General features: G+C 39.3%; 1 long non-coding RNA gene across 1 annotated transcript; it reads right to left on the bottom strand.

Moving 5' to 3' along the window:
• Positions 1-2,907: 2,907 nt before the first annotated feature.
• On the bottom strand, positions 2,908-21,105 carry LOC140526715 (uncharacterized). The gene is made up of 3 exons (XR_011974486.1): positions 20,733-21,105; positions 5,078-5,223; positions 2,908-3,130 (listed from the first exon to the last, which is right to left on the bottom strand). It is a non-coding gene; the product is annotated as an uncharacterized lncRNA (long non-coding RNA).
• Between the last annotated feature and the right edge of the window lie 169 nt (positions 21,106-21,274).

Raw genomic sequence — 21,274 nt, 5'->3', positions numbered from 1 at the left:
TAAAGAAAAATGGCAAACATTGAATTCTTAACATCAACACTAAAGAAAAATGGCAAACATTGAATTCTTAACATCAACACTAAAGAAAAATGGCAAACATTAGAATTGTTAAAATAATATTGGCAAACTTTGATAAAAATCTAACTGAAATGCTGTTGGAGTGTTTTCAGTTTTGGCTTTCATTTAAAAAAATTTGTCTGGCCTTTGATCAGTTATACTCTTCAATGCATTTTACTTCCCAGGGACAGGTGTTTTGTCTTTACAACCTCATGTTTAGAATTTCAGGACAATCAATTCTCTTTTCATGTGTCTTAACAGATCATAGTCAAAATACAAATACAGTCACCATGTCCAAAAAATATGTATTTTTTTCCACACCTTAATCATCTTTTTTTCAGGAGGTAGTTATTATAAAATTTGGTTGTTCATTTCATTGATCAAAATTCTCAAGTCTTTTAAAAGTTGTTTTTCTTTATAATGCTATTCTCATATAAATTGCTTTTCTAGTTCTTTTCTTTCTAATCTTCATCAATTCATACTACCCAGCATTTTCAGAAATTGTCTGTTCGTCATATACCACAGTTTGCCCATCCATTCCCCAACTGATGGGCATCCTTACATTCTGGTTCTTTGATTTTCTTTTTCCTCTTTTTAATTCCCTTTTCAGAGGAATTCGGAAGTTTGTTTGCTAAAGATTATTCCCTCCCCAGTACTATACTCCTTCAACCTCATTTTGTCCCTGGTTCTAATACAGCTAGACATTTTTCATTTGTGATTTCTTGAAATTGTGTCTGGGCTTTTTTAAAAAAATTAGTTTTGAGAGAGTCCAATGATTCTTAAATTCCTTCTCCTTGACTTGTTCCAATTGTTTTTTATATCAGATATTTTACATAACCTACTTTTTTTCATTCTTTTGATTCTGATGCAGTCATTAATTTCTGCTTGGTCTATTCTAGTTTTAAGGGAGTCCATTATGAGGAAGGTTTACTACTTTCTCTTCTAAGCTATTTTTTCTTCTCTTAGTTCTTTTCCTTACAAGCTTTTATTTCATTTTTTTATCACTCACTTCATTCTTCTATTCATTTAGTCTTTGTGGGAAATACATTTTTACCTTTGAGTTTGTTTACTCCTTTTGGGGCTCTCTCATCTCTCTACCTTAGGCTTGGTGACCACTCCAGGCTCTTCCTACTGCTACCCTAGTGGTTAAGCAAATAAGCTTGCTTATTCTTGCCACAGCTCACCAGGATTCCTGCACTAATCACTACCTCTCGTAGTTAGGCCTTTCTGTATCCTTGAGCTGCCAAGCACTAGGTCTTCTGGGCCCTCTCTGGAATCTCAGGACAAAATAATGACCTTGTGGCCCCTGAGTGCCTGGCTTGTTTTGGTTGAAATACTTCCACATTACACTGGTCACTTCCATTCCATGGGACTTTTTGACCCCACTGGGTCTTTATTAGAGAGAACTCTCCTCTTGTTTCCTCCAACCAAAGAGCCTAGGAGGCTACACATGCCCCATATCTTGGGTTGCCAGATTATTTTCCTGCACTAGCGCAGGCTCTCCTGGTGGCCCCCTTTCCTGGACTTCTGGCTGACTTTTTGCACATTTTGGGGTTGATGATAGGTAAGGGATTATGGCAGTGTGGAATATTGCAAGAGCTGATAGAGTCAATGTTACAGTTGGTTTTGCTAAACATTTTAAAAAATATTTGATATGTGACTCTGGGCAAGTCAACACCAATTGCCTTGCAAAAATATACACAGACAGACATACAGAAATGAATGATGTAAAAACAAGGTGTAAAGTTTGGTTATTTTCCTCAGGAAGCATAAGGGGCTTTGAGGGTAATTTTGTATTTTTCTTTGTTTCATGGGTTAATAGGAACAAAGAAATCATCAAGTGGCTTTTCTAACCTTAGATGGGTCTTCAGAAAGCAGAAACACCATTCCTTTCACCCATTATCAGCCAATATTGCCTCACTCTGGCCCATCACTGCCCTAAATAAACTAATGCACAAACTTGCAACTTCTCCCCTTCTGCATAAGAAGTCAGCCATTTAAAGTAGTTATGACCAGTTTTTTATTTTGACATTGAACCGTTAATGACTGTGCTTTGGGTTTAGCTATTCAGCCAGTTCCTGATTTACCTAATAGTACAGGTATCTAGCCTAGTACTCTCAAAAGTACTATGGAACACTGTAGTAGGTGTCTGAGAAAATACAGAGGATGTGGGACCGACCAGTTAGAAAATCAGTTGCATCTCACCCTCTCAACACAATCCCACCACCACTCGTTTCACCCATTATCAGCCAGTATTGCCTCACTCTTCCCATCACTGCCCTAAATAAAGCAATGCACAAACTTGCAACTTCTCCCCTTCTGCATCACACACACAATTCATTTCCAGCAGTAGAGAAAGTGCCTTCCTAATCTAGTTCCCATTTTCTAAAGGAAGGAATGATTTTTCAGATTTAGAAAATGAATCTATTTGCCTATCTACGTTGATCACACTAACTATACCTAATAGCTGATTAAAAAAATATTAACTGTAAATTTACCATATCCCCCATGACATACCAGGCTTTTTTTCTCTTTAGACATGCTTACTAACTGTAGCTTATAGTCACTACTATGCAAGCAGCAGTTTCGTCAATGTAGTGAGATTGGAAGCAATATGAAAATCCTTGGTTTCATGTTGCCAAATTACCTTGTAAAAAGGGCTTAAAATAGTTGTCATACTTTAAAGTGAGTTATATACATTTTTCTTGTTAAATTGTTCCAGATTTACTGAGTGATGGATGATAAGTAGCTAGCAGTTATTTTGGGAAAAAAATAAACACAATCTGTCCCTGCAAGGTAAAGTTAGTATAACAATAATAAAAAGTAACTACATTGTTTTTATTTTACGCTTTAAAATTCTGAATTTAATATAAGAAAATATAAAAAGAATTATTTGTGAAACTGAAGTTCTATATATACAGCTTGATTTTTTAAAAGTATACAATATATATAACATGTTGCTTTCAAAGCTGTCCTACTTGTGTTTCCCTCTAAACTTTCTTCCATTTCCTTCTGTGTATTTCTGCGTATTCTGACCCTCTTATTTATTGTCTTCTTTTAGAGAGCAGTTCATCTGAAAAAGAACAGTAACATAGGCTCAATATGAGTCTACAATGTAAAAGGAATTCAGGGATTCCAAGATGTGGAGGTGAGAAAGGGGAGCCAGGGCAAAGGCATAGAGATGAGAGATATGAGAAAATGAAAGAAGACTCGAGAATGCAAGGAAGGGAGTAAAGTAAAAGAACACTGGAAGGTTTACCTGCCAGACAAATTTCCTTTCTCTAATCCTTTAGAGATGGTGCTAAGATAGCAGAGTAGCAAGAAGCAATGCAGTGAACTTTGCCCAAACTCTTCCAAACAGATCTAGAAAATGCTCTCAAATGAGAGATGTATGTTTGTAGGATGGGACAGAAATCAGGATATTCTGATCCAAAGACCATAGAAGATTGAGAGTGCCTTGGGAATAGATAGATACTCTCCCCTTGTCATTTAGAAAGGGGAGAGCATAAATCTGAGAGAGAAATTGTGCAAGTGTGGTGAGAAGTGGTCAAAGGCTCTATCTATCTAGAGCATACTGCTACTAGAATGAATCAGATTTTTATTAACCCTTATAATTATAGATTCTCCAGAGCAGGAAAACGATCAAATGAATATTGACCAGAAAGAAACTGACATATTTTGAGTCAACAGTGTTCTGTTAAGAAGAAGATTTGATGGAGAACTGGAATCCTGTCTCTGGAAGGCAGTGGCTTTAGGCAACTCCCTTCCCTTTTGTTCTTCTCTGAAGCAGTTTGTAAAATCCCATCCTCCTATCTCTGAAGGATGAGTTGAAGAGCAGTGACTTATGGGAAAAGTCATGCCCTTGTAGACATCTGAGCTGGGGAAGAGTTGCTTTGTGTATGTGGGAGTCAGAGGGAATAGCTTGATGCCATTGATGGCTCAGGAAGAGAAAGTGAGGCTGGTGACCTTGCACAGCCCTCCCTCATGCAAAATGCACTTGCACTGAAGTCATGTCATTTCTCTGATGTCATGGTCCTCTTTGAAAATGAAAGACAAATACAACCTGTGAGTAGACCAAGCTGCCTGAATGGAGACCCAGCTAGATGGGTAACTTAGCTCATCCTCTCTCTCGACCTCTCCCTCTCCTCTCCCTCTCCAAAAGAAGGTAAATTTTGATGGCCAGAAGCTGCCCAATCAACTTGGGATTTACTGGCTAGATCTTCCTCCCTCCCTCCCTTCCTTCCTTCCAGCTCAAAGATTGAACAAAAATGGCTTCCTACCCAAGCTCCACTCAGTACTGTTTCACACACCAGTCCCTCCCACCTTGACTGACTGATTTATTTGTTTGTTTGTTTATTTTCTATTTAAAGCGGTCATCCCCTCACAACTTTTTAAAGAGGTCTATTCACTGAATGGGCACTACCTCACTTTAAGTGAATACCTGAAAAGGCCTTAGCCTAAAAGACCAAAGTCTCCCATTGCATCCTGGGCCATCTCCAATCATCTTGATGAATATCTGGTCACTAGATCCAAATGGAGAGAGAAAGTGAGGCTGGTGACCTTGCACAGCCCTCCCTCACTCAAAGCAAAGTCAAGTGCAAGTCATGTCATCGCTTTTCTGTTGTCATGGTCCTCTTCAAAAGCAAAGGACACACACAACAACAACAATCTTGATGCCATTGCTTCCAAAGGAAGTGATTCTACAGGCATACCGTGTTCTATTGCACTTTGCAGGTTTTGCTTTTTTTTTTTTTTTTTTTTTTTTTTACAAATTTTGGCAACCTTATTAGAGCAAGTCTATCAGAACCACTTTCCCAATAGCATGTGCTCACATCATGTCTGTGTCACATTTTGGTAATTCTTGCAATGTTTCAAACTTATTCATTATATCTGTGATGGCGATCTATGATCAGTGATTTTTGATGTTACTATTGTAATTGTTTTGGGGCACCCCAAACTGTGCTTATATAAGACCTTGAACTTAATTGATTCAAATGTGTATTCTGGTTGCTCCACTGACCTGCCATTCCCCATTTCCGTCTCCTTTTCCTCTCCTGAGACACAACAATATTGAAATTAAGCCAATTAAGAAATTGCCACAGCCACCCCAATCTTCAGCATCCACCACCGTGATCAGTCAGCAGCCATCAACATCAAGGCAAGATCCTGTACCAGCAAAAAGATAACAACACATTGAAGGCTCAGATGATGGTTAGCTTTTTTTTAATCAATAAAGCATTTTTAATTAAGATTGGCCTTTTTCACATAATATTATTGCAAACAGACTACAGTATCGTGTAAACATAACTTTTTTATGCACTAGGAAACCAAAAAAAAAAAAAATCACGTGACTTGTGATATTCACGTTAGAGCTGAACCCACAATATCTCCAAGGTATGCCTGTATTTACCAGACCCTCCTAATACTAGAATACTGCTGATTAATTTTGTGTCTAGGTTGTTGCATCCAGTTCTAGATTTATTTAATCGTTTCCCTGCTTTTCCATTGCTTAGAGTTCCTGGCACATACTAGGTGCTTAATAAATGTTTATTGATTGCTTTTGGAAAGCTATAATAAAACATATCCATAAAAATCTCTTTGGTTCATCTTGAGCTCCCAACTGCGGATCCCAACAAATTAGAAAGAGAGCCTTGTTGTCAGTCAACAAACATTTATTAAGGGCCTTCTGTGTGGCAGGCATTATGGTATGCTCTGGGGATTAGCCAAAGAATGACAAAAACAGTTCCTACCCTAAAGGAACTAATAATGATATCATGAAAACCACCGTACACAACAATAGATGGAAGATCATCTCAATAGAAAAGCACCGGGAATTGGGGGGAGGGGGAGTGAGTGGGAGCGGGGTGACCAGATGGGATAAGGTAGGATTTGAGCAGAGTTTCAAAGGAAACCAGGGAAACATGGGAGGCATGGGAGATAGCTAAACTTTCAAAGATTGGAGTATCTACTAGAACAACAAAGAAGGCCACTGTCACTATATTACAGAATGTGGAGAGGAAGAATAAAGTGAAAAGATTAAAAGGGGTCAGATTGTGAAGAGATTTACAAGACAAGCAGAGGATCTTATATTTGATCCTGGAGGTAATAATGAGCTATTGAAGTTTAAGAAGGGGTAGGAGTGACGTTATCAGACCTGCACTTTAGGAAAATCCTTTTGGCAGCTCAGTGAAGGATGGGTTGAAATGGAGAAAGAATTGAGGCAGAGACACGATGACTTTGCAATAATAGTACTATAAGCTTGAGATGATAAAGACCTGAAAGGTAGAGGGGTAGGCATGAGGGGCTGGCCATATCTTTCCTCTCAGTTGCTTTTGAGCAATGAAATAACATGAAAGCCAAGTAATATATTAGACTAACGACAGTTTTACCTTAAATAATAGCTTTTGGGGACTAGATACACAGATACGTAAGAAACAGAAATAAACTTTGGTCGTATAAAGTATATAATAAGAGAAGAGGAGGATCACTGTTGCTCTTAACAAACAAGGACAGGATTCAAGTGTTGTTTAGTTATGTCTGACTTTGTGACACCATGGACCATAGCATGCCATTGTCAGTGGAGTTTTGTTGGCAAAGCTATTGGAGTGGTTTGCCATTTTCTTCTCCAGTGGATTAAGGTAAAAAGTTAAGTGACTGTGTTTGCTGTGTTTGTCCTTTTTTTTTCAAAAAAGATCATGACATCAGAGAAATGATGACATGACTTGCACTTGACTTTGTTTTGAGTGAGGGAGAGCTGTGCAGGGTTACCAACCTCACTTTCTCCTCCTGGATTCAGTGACCAGATATTCATCAGGATGACTGGAGACAGCCCAGGATGCAATGGGAGACCTTGGCCTCTTTAGGCTAAGACCTATTCTGGTACTCACTTAGTGTGAGGTAATGCCCATTCAGTGAATAGGCTTCTTTAAGAAGTAGTCAGGTAATGGCCCCTTTAATGAGCAAAAGAAAAAAATAACTAAATCAAGCTGAGAGGGAGAACAAAGTTACTATTGATAATGTTGATTTGCCAAGATCACAGAGCTAGTAAGGGTCTGAAGCTGGATTTCAACTGGGGTCTTCCTACCCTAGGCCAAGCACTTTATCCACTGAGCCACCTAGCTGCCTGCAAAGTATATACAGCAGTAAACTTTAAATTTCCAGTTATTTTGTGGTTAGATAATATAAAGATATCCATTTTAAAGGTTTTAAAGTAGAAGTGTTGCAAATTATTTTAGATGACTGTTTCCTACTGTTTTACATTATCTGGACTTTGTTCTAATAACCTCCATTTTTGCTTCTAATTATATCCTCTTACTTTGACATTTCATCTGTTACATTTGCATAATCCACCCTTCATTCCTGGAATACACACCCTCCCTCAATTCTGCCTTTTAGAGTTCTTATCTTCCTTTAAGGCTTACTCCAGGTACTACTTTCTCCATGAAGCACCCCAGGTGCTAATGTTTTCTTCCTTCCCAAATTACTTTGTACCTGTCTACATATTGTATCTACCCCTAGTAGAATACAAGCTTCTTGAGGGCAAGAATTATTTCATTTTTATGTGCTTAATATCTGTTCTAGATACTAAACCCTTCCCATTTGGTTAAATAATTTTTTGTCTTTATGCATATACAATACCTTTCTCATTGCAGATTATTTCCTTTATCTGTTGCCCTCCCCTCAGCCCTTTCATTATTCACACTTTCTGACAGATTACGTCATGTAAATTTGTTATCAAAATATCATGTTAAATTAATTGCTTTTTCAATGAAGTTATCTCCATTTGAAGTGGCATTAATGTCTTTCTTTTAAAGATATTTTCTTTTTTATCAACTTTTTCATGAAAAAAATTAAGCTAAATATGTTTAAATAATTCACAAACAAGTCAGGTAACTAAATCATTCTGGTTTTCAAATGCTCAAATTTAATTGAGGTAGTTCATTCTTCACCTTTCTAGATCATGCTGTTATCAACATTTGTCTGTAAGTACTAATTAAAACATGCTCAATTATTTGTCATCCCTCCAAGTTAATTTTCAATTATACTGTAACTTTAATATACATATTATATCACACATCATATATATGCATAAATTAAGAATGCAGTTCTACCTTAGGATTATGGTGATTTATGCAAAGTAAAAAAAAAAAAAAGAAGAAATGTTTCTTTCCTGAAGTTTTGAATAGCATTTTATTCCATTAACATTTAAAAGTGTCTCAGCATAAAACATGATTTTGTTGTTTATTATGAACCACAGGATCTTTTTTCTTGTTTAAAACATTTAAGATTACTGAGATATGTTTACTCTCAAAGATAATTTATTTTATTTTTATTGTGGATTTAACAAATACCATACAAAAGAGAGACTATTTCCATATACAAAATAGAAGAATAAGATGTGACTATTACATACAGCTTGCTTTTTAAAAAAAATTATATAATAAATCCAATATGTTACTTTCAAAGCTGTCCTCTAAACTCCCTTCTGTGCATTAAAAAAATTTTTTTTCAATGATCTGTTTCCTTTTTTCAACAACAGTATTGCTGGTTCTCTCTTCCTGCCTAAATTCTGTTTCTCTTGCTCCCCATAAAAAAGGAAAAACAGATCTTTGTACGAAATAAGTATAGTCAAACAAAATAAATCCACATATTTGTCATGTCCAAAAATGTATCTCTCAAAGAGAAATTGTTAATTCATCACTGATAGAGCTGGACATGGTTTTATGCTTGTCTGTAACCCCTGCTCCTGTAAAACCTTCCTTGGAGAGGCTGAAACTAAGCGAATTGCCTGAGTTCAAGAGTTCTGAGCTGGTTAGGACTAAGCTGATTAGGTGTCCAAACTCGGTATAACACCAATATAGTGAGTCTGTGGGAGTGGAAAAAGGGAGGAAGCCTCTAGGCTACCTAAAGAGTGTGAAACAGCCCAAGATAGAGATGGAACTGGTTTTCAAAATCTCCCATGCTGATCAGTAGTAGGACTTTTCAACCTATGAGAGATGGAGATCAGTTTTCAGGGGGAAAAAATGTCATTGACATTTATTTCTCATACTTTTCAACCCTCTTCCTAAATATAGATGAGGAATTGAAGCTATAGATATATTGTACAAGCTTAATTAAAAAAAAAGAGAAGGGGGATGGTCATTTATGAACTCTGTTGTAGACTGACTTTTTGACAAAATCTTATTGATGTGTTTGTTTTTTTACTTTATATGCATATATGTCTCTTTGTTAGAGGTCTTATAACAAAGTAAAACAGTTAAGTAAAACTAATTACTACAAGCACATCTGAAAGTATATGCAACATTTTACTTCTATACTACCCCCACTTCTCTTCTTTAAAAAATTAACAGAAGTAAAAATGAATATAGCAATCTACTGTTTGATAAACCCAAAGACTCTAGCTTCTGGGATAAGAATGCACTATTTGACAAAAATTGCTGGGAAAACTGGATAACAGTGTGGCAGAAACTGGGCATAGACCAATGCCTGACACTGTACACAAGAATAAAGTCCATACATGTTCGAGGTATAAAGATTGATACTATAAACAAATTAGGGGAGCAAGGAATAGTATATTTGTCAGATTTATGGAGAATGGAGAAATTTATAACCAAACAAGAGATAGAGAACATTATGAAGTACAAAATGGATAATCTTGATTACATTGTATTGAAAAGATTTTGCACACACAAACCCAATGCAACCAAGATTAGGAGGGAAGCAGAAAACTTGGAAAGAATTTTTGCAACTAGTATCTGTGACAAAGGCCTCATTTCTAAAATATATAGAGAACTGAGTCAAATGTACAAGAATACAGGCAGTTTTCAGAAGAAGAAATTAAAGCTATCTATAATCATATGAAAAAAATGCTCTAAATCCCTATTGAGAGATGCAAATCGAAACAACTTGGAGATACCACATCACACCTATCAGACTGGCTAACATGACAAAACAGGAAGATGGTAAATGTTGGAGAAGATGTGGGAGAGTTGGAACACTAATTCACTGTTGGTGGAGCTTTGAGCTAATCCAACCATTCTGGAAAGCAATTTGGAACTATGCCCAAAGGGCTACAAAAATGTGCATACCCTTTGACCCAGCAATACTGCTTCTAGGACTGTATCCCCAAGAGATCATAAAAATGGGAAAGGGTCCCACATGTACAAAAATATTTATAGCAGCTCTCTTTGTGGTGGCCAAAAAGTGGAAATCAAGGGAATGTCCATCAATTGGGGAATGGCTGAACAAGTTGTGGTATATGAATGTAATAGAATACTATTGTGCTATGAGAAACAATGAACAGGAAGACTTCAGAGAGGCCTGGAAAGACATATATGATCTGATGCTGAGTGAAAGGAGCAGAACCAGCAGAACTTTGTACACAGCAACAACCACAGTGTGCAAGGAATTTTTCTGGTAGACTTAGTACTTCATTGCAATGCAAGGACTTAAAAAAATTTCCAATGGACTCAAGGCAAAACACCTTCCACATCCAGAGAAAGAACTATGGAATTGGATTGCAGAATGAAGCAGATCATTTTCTTTTGTATTATGTTTTGTTTTGTTTTATAGTTTCTCCCATTCGTTTTAATTCTTTTATGCAACATGCATTTAATAGGAATGTATGTGTAGAACCTATATAAGATTGCACGCCATCCCAGGGAGGGAGTGGGAAGGGAGAGGGGAAGAGGAGGAGGGAGGGGAAAAAATCTAAGATATATGGAAGTGATTGCCAAACACTGAAAACAAATAAAATAATTTAATTTAAAAATTAGCAGAAGTAGATTTCCTGGATTAAAATATATTTTTCCTTAGAAATGAAAGATGAATTTAGGCAAATATAAGCAAGACAAACAGAAAAAATGCTAAGTAAAAGCTAATGAATCCACTGAAACAATGCTGCTACTCATGGTGGTTTGTGTACTATCAACTAAAGATGTGGCTTGTGATTCATAATAAGAATAAAATAGCAAATTGTCAAAACTCAACAATACGTAGATACGACCTAACAAACAGTAGGAAATCACTATGGAAAGTTTTGTAGGCCAAGCAGAGAAGGGATTACTTTGTCTCCTCACTGGCTTCCCTCCCCCACTCCCGCAACCCAAGATCAATGAGAAGACTGGGCTAAAATTTGTAAAATTAAGTAAGATATACATGTAGGATATATGTGTGGCAAAGACAAATTACAATTCCTGGTACTGCAAGGCCTGAAAATCCTTTCTCTCTTCATAGGGTGCACGTGAAACTTGGGTGCAGCATTTCTGCTGGGCAATTTGTTCAGAAGAGTTCCCAAGATTTGCTCTTCTCTGCAACTCACCTCAGTTGACAACGTAAGCTCTCACCCTTGAGTCCAATATCAGTTCTCTTTGCTATCAGAGATTTTGTTCCTTGAAGCTGTTTCCTTGAGTGACTGCTTTTTTGTATCTGTATCTTTCTGGAGAGACTGAGAGTGGTTTCAGTCAAGGGTTGAGATTGGAAGCCAGATTTTGAAGGGTTGAGGAGTTAGAGGAAAGCAGTGATTGTAGACAGTTTCTCAAGAAGTTTGGCTCAGAAGGGAAGGAGATATACAGGATCAGGGGTGTTCTAGAAGGACTTGCTAGGACAGATGGCAAAGTCTTCAGAAATCAGCAATTGCTACCATCAAGAGTTTGATTTATTGTTTTGTTGGTCATCTAGACTTAGGAAATTGTTTATAATGCAGATAAAACTTAAGTGTGCATGCATTTTCTTCCTAGCTTAGTTTTTACACATTTACTAGTATGACCCTATACAAGAAAATAACTTGAGGAGATGGGAGGTTTTTTTTAAAGTAAAGGTTTTTTGTTGTTGTTTTTTTTTTTTTTTAGTTTTTTTATTTTATTTTATTTTTTTTTATTTCACTTTTAACATTCATTTTCACAGAATTTTTGGGCTCCAATTTTCTCCCCCCTTGTCCCCTCCCCCCACCCCAAAACACCGAGCATTCTAATTGCCCCCATCTCCACTCCGCTCTCTTCTCCATCATTCCTCTCTGCCCTTGTCTCCATCCTCTCCTCTGTCCTGTTGGGCCAAATAACTTTCTATACCCCTTTACCGGTATTTCTTATTTCCTAGCGGCAAGAACAGTACTTGACAGTTATTCCTAAAACTTTGAGTTGCAACTTCTTTTCCTCCCTCCCTCCCCTCCCCCTCCCTTTGGAAAGCAAGCAATTCAATATCGGCCAAATCTGTGTAGTTTTGCAAATGACTTCCATAATAGTCGTGTTATATAAGACTAACTATATTTCCCTCCATCCTATCCTGCTTCCAATTACTTCTATTCTCTCTTTTGATCCTGTCCCTCCCTGTGAGTGTTGACCTCAAATTGTAACCTCCTCCCCATGCCCTCCCTTCCATCGTCCCCCCCACCCTGTTTATCCCCTTGTCCCCCACCTTCCTGTATTGTAAGATAGGTTTTCATACCAAAATGAGTGTGCATTTTATTCCTTCCTTTAGTGGAATGTGATGAGAGTAAGCTTCATGTTTTTCTCTCACCTCCCCTCTTTTTCCCCAAACTAAAAAAAAATCTTTTGCTTGCCTCTTTTTTTTTCTTTTTTAATTTTTTTTATTATTATTTTTTAATGTTTAACAATCACTGCCATACAATTGAGATTTTATCCCCCCCACACCTACCCCCCACTACCCCCCTCCCTCCCCACGACTGCATACAATTCTGTATAGGTTCTACATATACTTTCCTATTGAGTGTATTTTCACTATAGTCATGCTATGTAGTCAGACTAAAATAAATGAAAGAAATCATATAACAAATCAAAACATGATACACAAACACATACACATACACATACACAACCATGATCTGCTACATTTTGTGAATGACTTCCATATTTCTTTCTCTGAGTGTGGAAGGCATTTTGCCTTGAGAACCACCTTTGGGATTTTTTTTTTTTATAAGAAGTTTTTGCGTTATTACAAAATTCCAAGTCTACCAGAAAAAACTCTCGCACACTGTGGTCATTGCTGTGCACAAAGTTCTCCTGGTTCTGCTCCTTTCACTCAGCATCAGGTCATGTAAGTCCTTCCAGGCCTCTCTGAAGTCTTCTTGTTCATCATTTCTTATGGCACAATAGTACTCCATTACATTCATATACCATAATTTATTCGGCCATTCCCCAATTGATGGGCTTGCCTCTTTTATGAGAGATAATTTGCCCCATTCCATTTCTCCCTGTCTCCTCCCATATATTTCTCTCTCACTGCTTGATTTCATTTTTTTTTTTTAAGATATGATCCCATCCTATTCAATTCACTCTGCGCACTCTGTCTCTATGAGTGTGTGCGTGTGCATGTGTGTGTGTGTAATCCCACCAAGTACCCAGATACTGAATAGTTTCAAGAGTTACTAATATTGTCTTTCCATGTAGGGATGTAAACAGTTCAACTTTTATAAGTCCCTTATGACTTCTCTTTGCTGTTTATCTTTTCATGCTTCTCTTCATTCTTGTGTTTGAAAGTCAAATTTTCTTTTCAGCTCTGGTCTTTTCATCAAGAATGCTTGAAAGTCCTCTATTTCATTGAAAGACTATTTTTTCCCCTGAACTATTATACTCAGTTTTGCTGGGTAGGTGATTCTTGGTTTTAGTCCTAATTCCTTTGACTTCTGGAATATCCTATTCCATGCCTTTCAATCCCTCAATGTAGAAGCTGCTAGATCTTGTGTTATCCTGATTGTATTTCCACAGTACTTGAATTGTTTCTTTCTAGCTGCTTGCAATATTTTCTCCTTGACCTGGGAATTCTGGAATGTGGCCACAATATTCCTAGGAGTTTCTCTTTTTGGATCTCTTTCAGGTGGTGATTGGTGGATTCTTTCAATATTTATTTTGCCTTCTGGTTCTAGAATATCAGGGCAGTTTTCCTTGATAATTTCATGAAAGATGATGTCTAGGCTCTTTTTTTGATCATGGCTTTCAGGTAGGCCCATAATTTTTAAATTGTCTCTCCTGGATCTATTTTCCAGGTCAGTTGTTTTTCCAATGAGATATTTCACATTATCTTCCATTTTTTCATTCTTTTGGTTTTGTTTTGTGATTTCTTGGTTTCTCATAAAGTCATTAGCCTCCATCTGTTCCATTCTAATTTTGAAAGAACTATTTTCTTCAGCGAGCTTTTGAATCTCCTTTTCCATTTGGCTAATTCTGCTTTTGAAAGCATTCTCCTCATTGGCTTTTTGAACCTCTTTTGCCAATTGAGTTAGCCTATTTTTTAGGGTGTTATTTTCTTCCGCATTTTTTTGGGTCTCCTTTAGCAGGGTGCTGATTTGTTGTTCATACTTTGCTTGCAAGTCTTTTATTACTCTTCCCAGTTTTTCCTCCACCTCTCTATCATGATTTTGAAAATTGTTTGGGCTCTTTAAGACCTTTTCCCAGAACAGATCCCATTGAGTGGGCTGGGATGTAGAAGCACTGACTTCCATGTCTTCCCCTGATGGTGAGCACTGCTCTTCCTCATCAGAAGGGAGGGGAGGAGAAACCTGCTCACCAAGAAAGTAACCCTAGACTTGGTTTTTTTTCCCTTTTCTGGGCATTTTCCCAGCCAGTGACTTGAACTCTGAATATTCTCCTCACACCCCCCTCGCCTCCGGATCCTCCCAGCCCGCGCTTGGGGTCTGAGAATCAAATGCTGCTTCCCAGCCTCAGTGCTTTGGGAGGGGGCAGGGCTGCTATTCAGTGTGAGATTAAGTTCAGGTGCTCAGGTGGGGGCAGGGCCGCCTCTCGGGCTCAGTTCCCTCAGGGGGTTTATGCACAGACCTTCAACAATGGATCCGGGCTCCTGCCTGCTTGGGGAGCCCCGGTCTGCTCCCGCCTCCGCTGTTGCCTTCCGAGGGGGCCTGAGTATGGGGGCACCCCACTCCCCTCTCGACCCACCAAAGAGACCTTCTCACCGACCCCCGTCATCTGTGGGTGGAGGGACCCGCGCGGCCGCTGGAGATCCCGTCCCTGAAGTCTGCTTGGATCTGTTCCTCTCGCCGGGCCGGTGCAGGGCTGGGCTGGGCTCTGCGTCCGCAGCGCGATGGACCTTTTGCAAGAGGTTTGCAGGTCCCTCTGGAAGAGAAATCTTATCTGCTCCACTATTACGTGGCTTCTCCTGCTCCCGAATTTATTGGCGGCTCTTTACTATGGATATTTCATGGGCTGTGGGTTTGGAGCTAGAGTATTTGTGTGTTTCTACTCCGCCATCTTGGCTCCGCCCCGTTTTTTTTTTTTTAAGATGCAAAATTGGGCATATTTTAAAGACAGTAGAGAAGGAAACTGTTGACAAAAGGTTAAATAAGGAGTCAAGAGAGAAGTGGGATAATTAAAGATAAAATCTTCTGGAAAAGACAAGAAGGGATAAAATTAAGGGGACACGGTAGAGGGGTTGGGCTTGACAAAGAGAAAGGTCACTTCTTTGGCAGAGAGTGGAAGAAAGAGAAAAGAATGGGAGGTGGTATCAGGTTCTGAGAAGAGAATGAGAGAAGAGAGTTCATATTGAATGGCCTCAATTTTTTCCTTTATAAAGAGGAGGAGGATCCTTAGTCTCCTGTCAACTCTTCTGTTGTGGGTGTGGTTTGGAGAGTGGAAGAATAGGCAGACATTCCAATTGGATAACTTTTAAAAGACATTTTAACAGCTAAAAGAGTGAAGTGACCAAGACAGGAAAGCAGCTAGATGCACTAGAAAATTCAGTGAAGGGTTGTTGTTTTCTTCCCCCTAAATTCTAGGGACTTGAATATGTTCATAGGTAGAGCAGAAGGAAGCAGTGGAGAGGAAGAGGCTGAAGATACATGTGAGAGAATTGGATAATTTCAGGAAAATAGACTGAAAGAGCAAGAGGGAATGAGATCTTGAGCATCTCTAAAGGGATTAGCCTGTGAGAGTAGATATATTTTTTTGGGTGGCCAGAGGAAAGAACGGATGATGATGCTAATAAGTTCTGAGGAAGAGAGTTGAAGGGGGTGGGGGGGAAGGGCTGACAGTGCTCAGATCAGTAATTTCAGTCTTCTAGACGAAATAAGAAGTTATGTCACAACCTAAGGTGACAAGAAAGGCTGTGTTTAAGGGTGAATTTGGAATAGATGTCATCAGCTATGGCTTTGGAGACAGAGTTCTCCTCTGAAATACAATACAAGGAAACTGGAGCACAGGTTTGGAAATTGGGCTCATATAACAGCGGTCACCAGATACCCCTTGAAGCATGGCACGAGTATCATTGTTAATGGCCTTATCCTTCCCTACTTTGCTTTTTTTTTGTTTTTAAAATTCAATTTTATTTTCAGTTTTGCATGCTTTCCCTTCTCCCTCCACCTTCTTCACCCACTAAAAAGGTATTAAAATGTGCAAACCAAATTTCCGCATTAGCCCTATCCAAAAAGAGAAACATAGGAAATGAAAGAAGGAAAGAAGGAAGGCAGGAAGAAAGGAAGGAAGGAAGGAAGGAAGGAAGGAAGGAAGGAAGGAAGGAAGGAAGGAAGGAAGGAAGGAAGGAAGGAAATATGCTTCAATTTTGCATTCAGAGTCTATCAGCTCTCTATCTGAAGGTAGATAGCATGTTTCATCATGAGTCCCTGGGAATTGTGGTGAGTCATTATGTTGAATACAGTTACTAAATCTTTCAAAGTAGATTACTTTTACAATATTATTGTTAGTGTACAAATTATACTCCTGGTTCTGCTCATTTCACTTTGCATCAGTTCATAAATCTTCCCAGGTTTTTTTCTGAAACTATCACCATCATTTCTTATAGTACTTATAGTATAAATACATTTCTTATAGTATAGTATTACATCACATTTATATATCATAACTTGTCCAGCCATTCTCCAATTGTTGCACATCCCCTCAGTTTCCAATCCCTTGCATCTAGAAAAAGAACTACCATATAATTATTCTTGTACATATGGGTCCATGTCCTCTGTCTTCGATGTACAGACCTAGTCAGAGTATTGCTGGGTCAAAGTGCATAGCACAGATGAATAGTTTCTTGAGCACAGTTCCAAGTTGCTTTTCTGAATGGTTGGATCAGTTCACATCTCTCCCACTAGTGCATTAATGCACCTGTTTTCTCACAGCCCCTCCAGCTTTCGTCATTTGCCTCTTGTCATTTTAGCTAATCTGATGGGTGTAAGGTAGAAAATGTGGAGAGAAGAGGCAAAACTTAAAAACTTTCAATGATGACAAAGTACTTCACGTGTGCTGGTGTGGAGTTTTACATTCTCATTCATCAGTCCCCCTCCAACTCTATTCTGTGTCCCCAGTTAGATCACTCTAATCACAGAAAACAGTGGAAGAAATTCTAAAAGTATGAAATCTAAATTATACCAAAATAGCTTAGAGTTTCCTAATTTAAATTCTGAAAGTAACATTTTCCTTTCAAGTGGAATAGTGAACCAATGCCCTGGTTGGCTGGAGAATGGTGCAGAAATTCCAGATCGTGGTTCCAACCCAATATGAGCCATTAGTCCTATTCCAAAATAGGTGAGCCACATGCCTAACTCTAGATGGTTATCTAATAACAGCTTGCCAAAAGGGTTACCATGTAGCAGTTCAAGGCAAAGCAATCCAAGTTATGTGCCCTGAAGACAGTATGTCGACAATGTTATTTTCAGCACCTGCCCCACAGAGTTGTTAGGATCAAATGACTTAATATTTGTAAAAAGGGCTTAGCACAGTGCCTAGCTTATGGTAGGTGCTATATAAATATACATTCCCTTCTCCCTTCTCTTACAGATGATAAAGCTGAGATGGAGAAGTCCAGTGAGCTGCTCAAAGTTAAACATCTAGCATCTGAGGCAAAATTCTAACTCAGCTTTTCCTGACTCCAAATCCAGCACTCTATCCACTTGTTAGGGGCAGGCCTTAGTTCAAGCATACACTCTGTTAGTTTAGTATGTTAATATGAAACAAGGAACTCATAGGTCATTTGAAATTTAACAAAAGGAGGTTTAATAATCCATAACATAAAAAGGATATTTAATAAGGATATTATACATACATGCTGAGATGCTCCAAATGCATAATGACCTAAATATAAAAAGGTCATTGTGTGGGATGGCTCAGATCCCTACTTAATTAATTACTCAGAGGCCTCTCAAAGTGATGACAGAAAATTTATTTATTCAATTCTCGAGAAGCGGGACAATCCTGTACCAGTTCACCTGGAGTAGGAAAGCCGAAGACAAAGGAGAAGCAGTGATATTTATAGACCCTAATGCAAGAGCCACCTCCCTCCACTGACCATTATCCTCATTGGCTGAGAATATGATCTTACATTCTAGACACGAAATCTAACCAATCCCTTTTGAAATGAAGACATCAAAGAATTATGTAAGTTTCATCCAATCACTGAGACCCTAATGTACTACACAGTTTTATATCCTTATATGGAATTATTCCATTCTAAAAATATTGTAACCTTGAGCCTCTTGGTCTTACCTCACCCCTGGGAGAAGAATTACAGTCGGAGAAGTCTTCACTAAACCTATTCCACTCAAGTCATAAGTAAATTAGAGGAGCAAGAGAGAAATTATCTTTCAGATCTATGGACAGGGGAAGAGTTCATGAAACTAAAGAGTTCATGATAATCACAAGAAATAAAAAATAGAATTATATAGAGTTGGGTTTTTGCTTAAACAAATCTAATGTAATAAAATTAAAAGAGAAATGGTTAACTGGGAAAAAATCTTTGCAACAAGTTATTCTAATAAAGGTCTTATTTAAAAAAAAGAAGAACTGATTCAAATCTATAAGGCTAAGAGCCATTCCCCAATAGATAAATAACCAAAAGTTATTAGTAAGTAGTTTTCAAAGGAAGAAATCCAAGTAATCAACAATCAAATGAGAAAATACTTTAAATCATTAAGAGAAATACAAATTAAAGCACAGCTATTAGACTGTCAAGGAGGAAAATGACAAATGTTGGAAGGATTGTGGGAAAACAGTGCACTGTTGGTGGAGCTACCAATTAAGCTAGTTATTCTTTGTAACAATTTGGAAATGTGACCCAAAAGTTACTAAATTGTGCATACCCTTTGACTCAGCTATACTATGATTAGGCCTATATCTCAAAGAAATCAAAGAAAAATGAAAAGGATGAATATATACAAGATTTATAGCAGCTCTTTTCATGGTAGCAAAAAAAAAAATGGAAACTGAGAAGGAATTCTGTTGGGGGAAAGAAAAAACAAATTGAAGTATATGAATGTAATGGAATATTATTGTGCTATGAAACTTGACAATTTCAGAAGAAACTGGGAAGACCTTTATACACTAATGCAGAGTGAAGTGAGCAGAACTAGGAGAGTAATTTATATGATGATAACATCACAGAGAAAAACTTTTAAAGACTTTAGAACTCTGATTAGTGCAACTTTCTCTTCTTTTTTCCCTCCTCCTTCTCCCCCTCTTTTTTTTAATTTGCTAAGTGGAAAAGGAGGTTCCTGGGAGGGACTGGCTAATAAAAAAGTTACTTCAAAAATAAACTAAAACAGAGGGGAGCAGAACCAGGAGAACACTGCACACAGTTACAACCACATTGTGTGATGACAAATTGATAGATTTGGCCCTTCTCAGTAATGCCAGCTTCTAAGACAGCTCCCAAAGTCTCATGATAGAAAATGCTATGCCCATCCGGAGGAAGAATGAAGAAGTCTGAAGGCAGACTGAAGAATATTATTGCTCTGTCTTTTGTTTCTTCTTTCTCATGGTTTATTCCACAGATTATAATTCTTTGCAACATGATTAATGTGAAAATGTTTAATGTGAATGTATATGTAGAAACTATATGGGCCTGCATGCCCTCTTGGGAAGGAGGGGAGAAAATTTGGAACTCAAAAGTTTGTGGAACTGAATGCTGTAAACTAAAAATAAATATATAAAAGCTAAAGAATCCCTAAAACTAAACCACAGCTAGTAGCACTTTATTTGGTAGACAGCTTTCTTCCATGATTGCCCCTGTTCAGTAGTTTCCGACTGTCTGTGACCCCATTTGGGGCTTGTTGACAAATATATTACCATTTCCTTTTCCAGTTCATTTTACAGAAAAGGAAACTGAGGCAAACAGGGTTAAGTGAATTGCCCAGGCCTGGTGCCCCACGCACTGCGCCACCTGGCGGCCCTTCTCCTTATGATACTGAATGTGATCTCCAGTCATCCTGACGACCCTCTGGTCACTGGATTCAGGTGGTTCTGGAGGAGAAGTGAGGCTGGTGACCTGCACAGCCCTCCCTCATTCAAAGCAAAGTCAAGCGCAAGTCATGTCACCACTTCTCGATGGCATGGTCTTCTTTGGCAACGAAGGACGAGCACAACTGAACGCGCTCTTCTGGGCAGCACGCGGTGACTTGGGGCACTCGTCCAGTCTGAAGTGAGTTTTGTTTTGAAGTCGGTCCTTGGGTTGACCAGAAGGCCACATCAGTACAGCCAGAGGCTAGAAGGGGCCTCTCCAGACCTGGGCGGGCGCAGCTCTGTCACCTTTCAGGGAAAGCCTGGCAGGAACCATGCGGAGGTGGGGGGAGGCGGAGGCGGGGGGAGGCGGATCCGACGTACTCCTCACACCACCCCATCACTGACTGCCTGTTTAATGAGTGATTTTCATTCATTCGGAGTTCAGAGCAGGGACCGGAGCCTCACCTCCGACCTCCAGGAGCACCTTACCGCTTTTTCCGATCCTTCATCTGTTTCTGGGCCTCGGTTTCCTCATCTTAAAAACAGGGGTAATATCTGCATTACTTCGCGCGAGTGCGGGGGAAGGAAAGCTTGGCGAATTCAAGCAATGGAAACGACCTCGGTTAAATCATTGAGACTGTTTGGACTCCGCGGGCGTAAAACCGGCGGACGCGAGCGCAGCGCAGCGCCGGCACCGCCCGGGCCACGCCTCTCTCCCGCCTCCACGAGCCGCCCTCGCTCAGCCCCGCCCACCGGCAGCGCGGCCTTTAGGGCGAATTCCCGCGTCCGCCGGGAGAGGCCCCGCCTTCTTCCCCGCTCTGGGCCTGGAAAGCGAAGCGCCGCGTGCGCCTGAGACGGGCCCTGCCGCGGCCCGCTCCCCGCCGGCCTTGGATTGGCGCCCGCTCCGGCGCGCGCCCCGCCCCGCCCCCACGCCCGGCCGCCCGCCCGCGCGCAGACCCGGACGCTCGGTGTGCGAAGCCGGCGTTGGCCCCTCGCTTAGGCCGCGGAGGGGTCTTGCTCTTCGCGGCTGC

The sequence above is a fragment of the Notamacropus eugenii genome, chromosome 2 (genome assembly GCF_028372415.1).
Source record: "Notamacropus eugenii isolate mMacEug1 chromosome 2, mMacEug1.pri_v2, whole genome shotgun sequence".
Taxonomy (NCBI): Eukaryota; Metazoa; Chordata; class Mammalia; order Diprotodontia; family Macropodidae; genus Notamacropus; species Notamacropus eugenii.
This window is presented reverse-complemented; position numbering and strand designations above follow the sequence as displayed.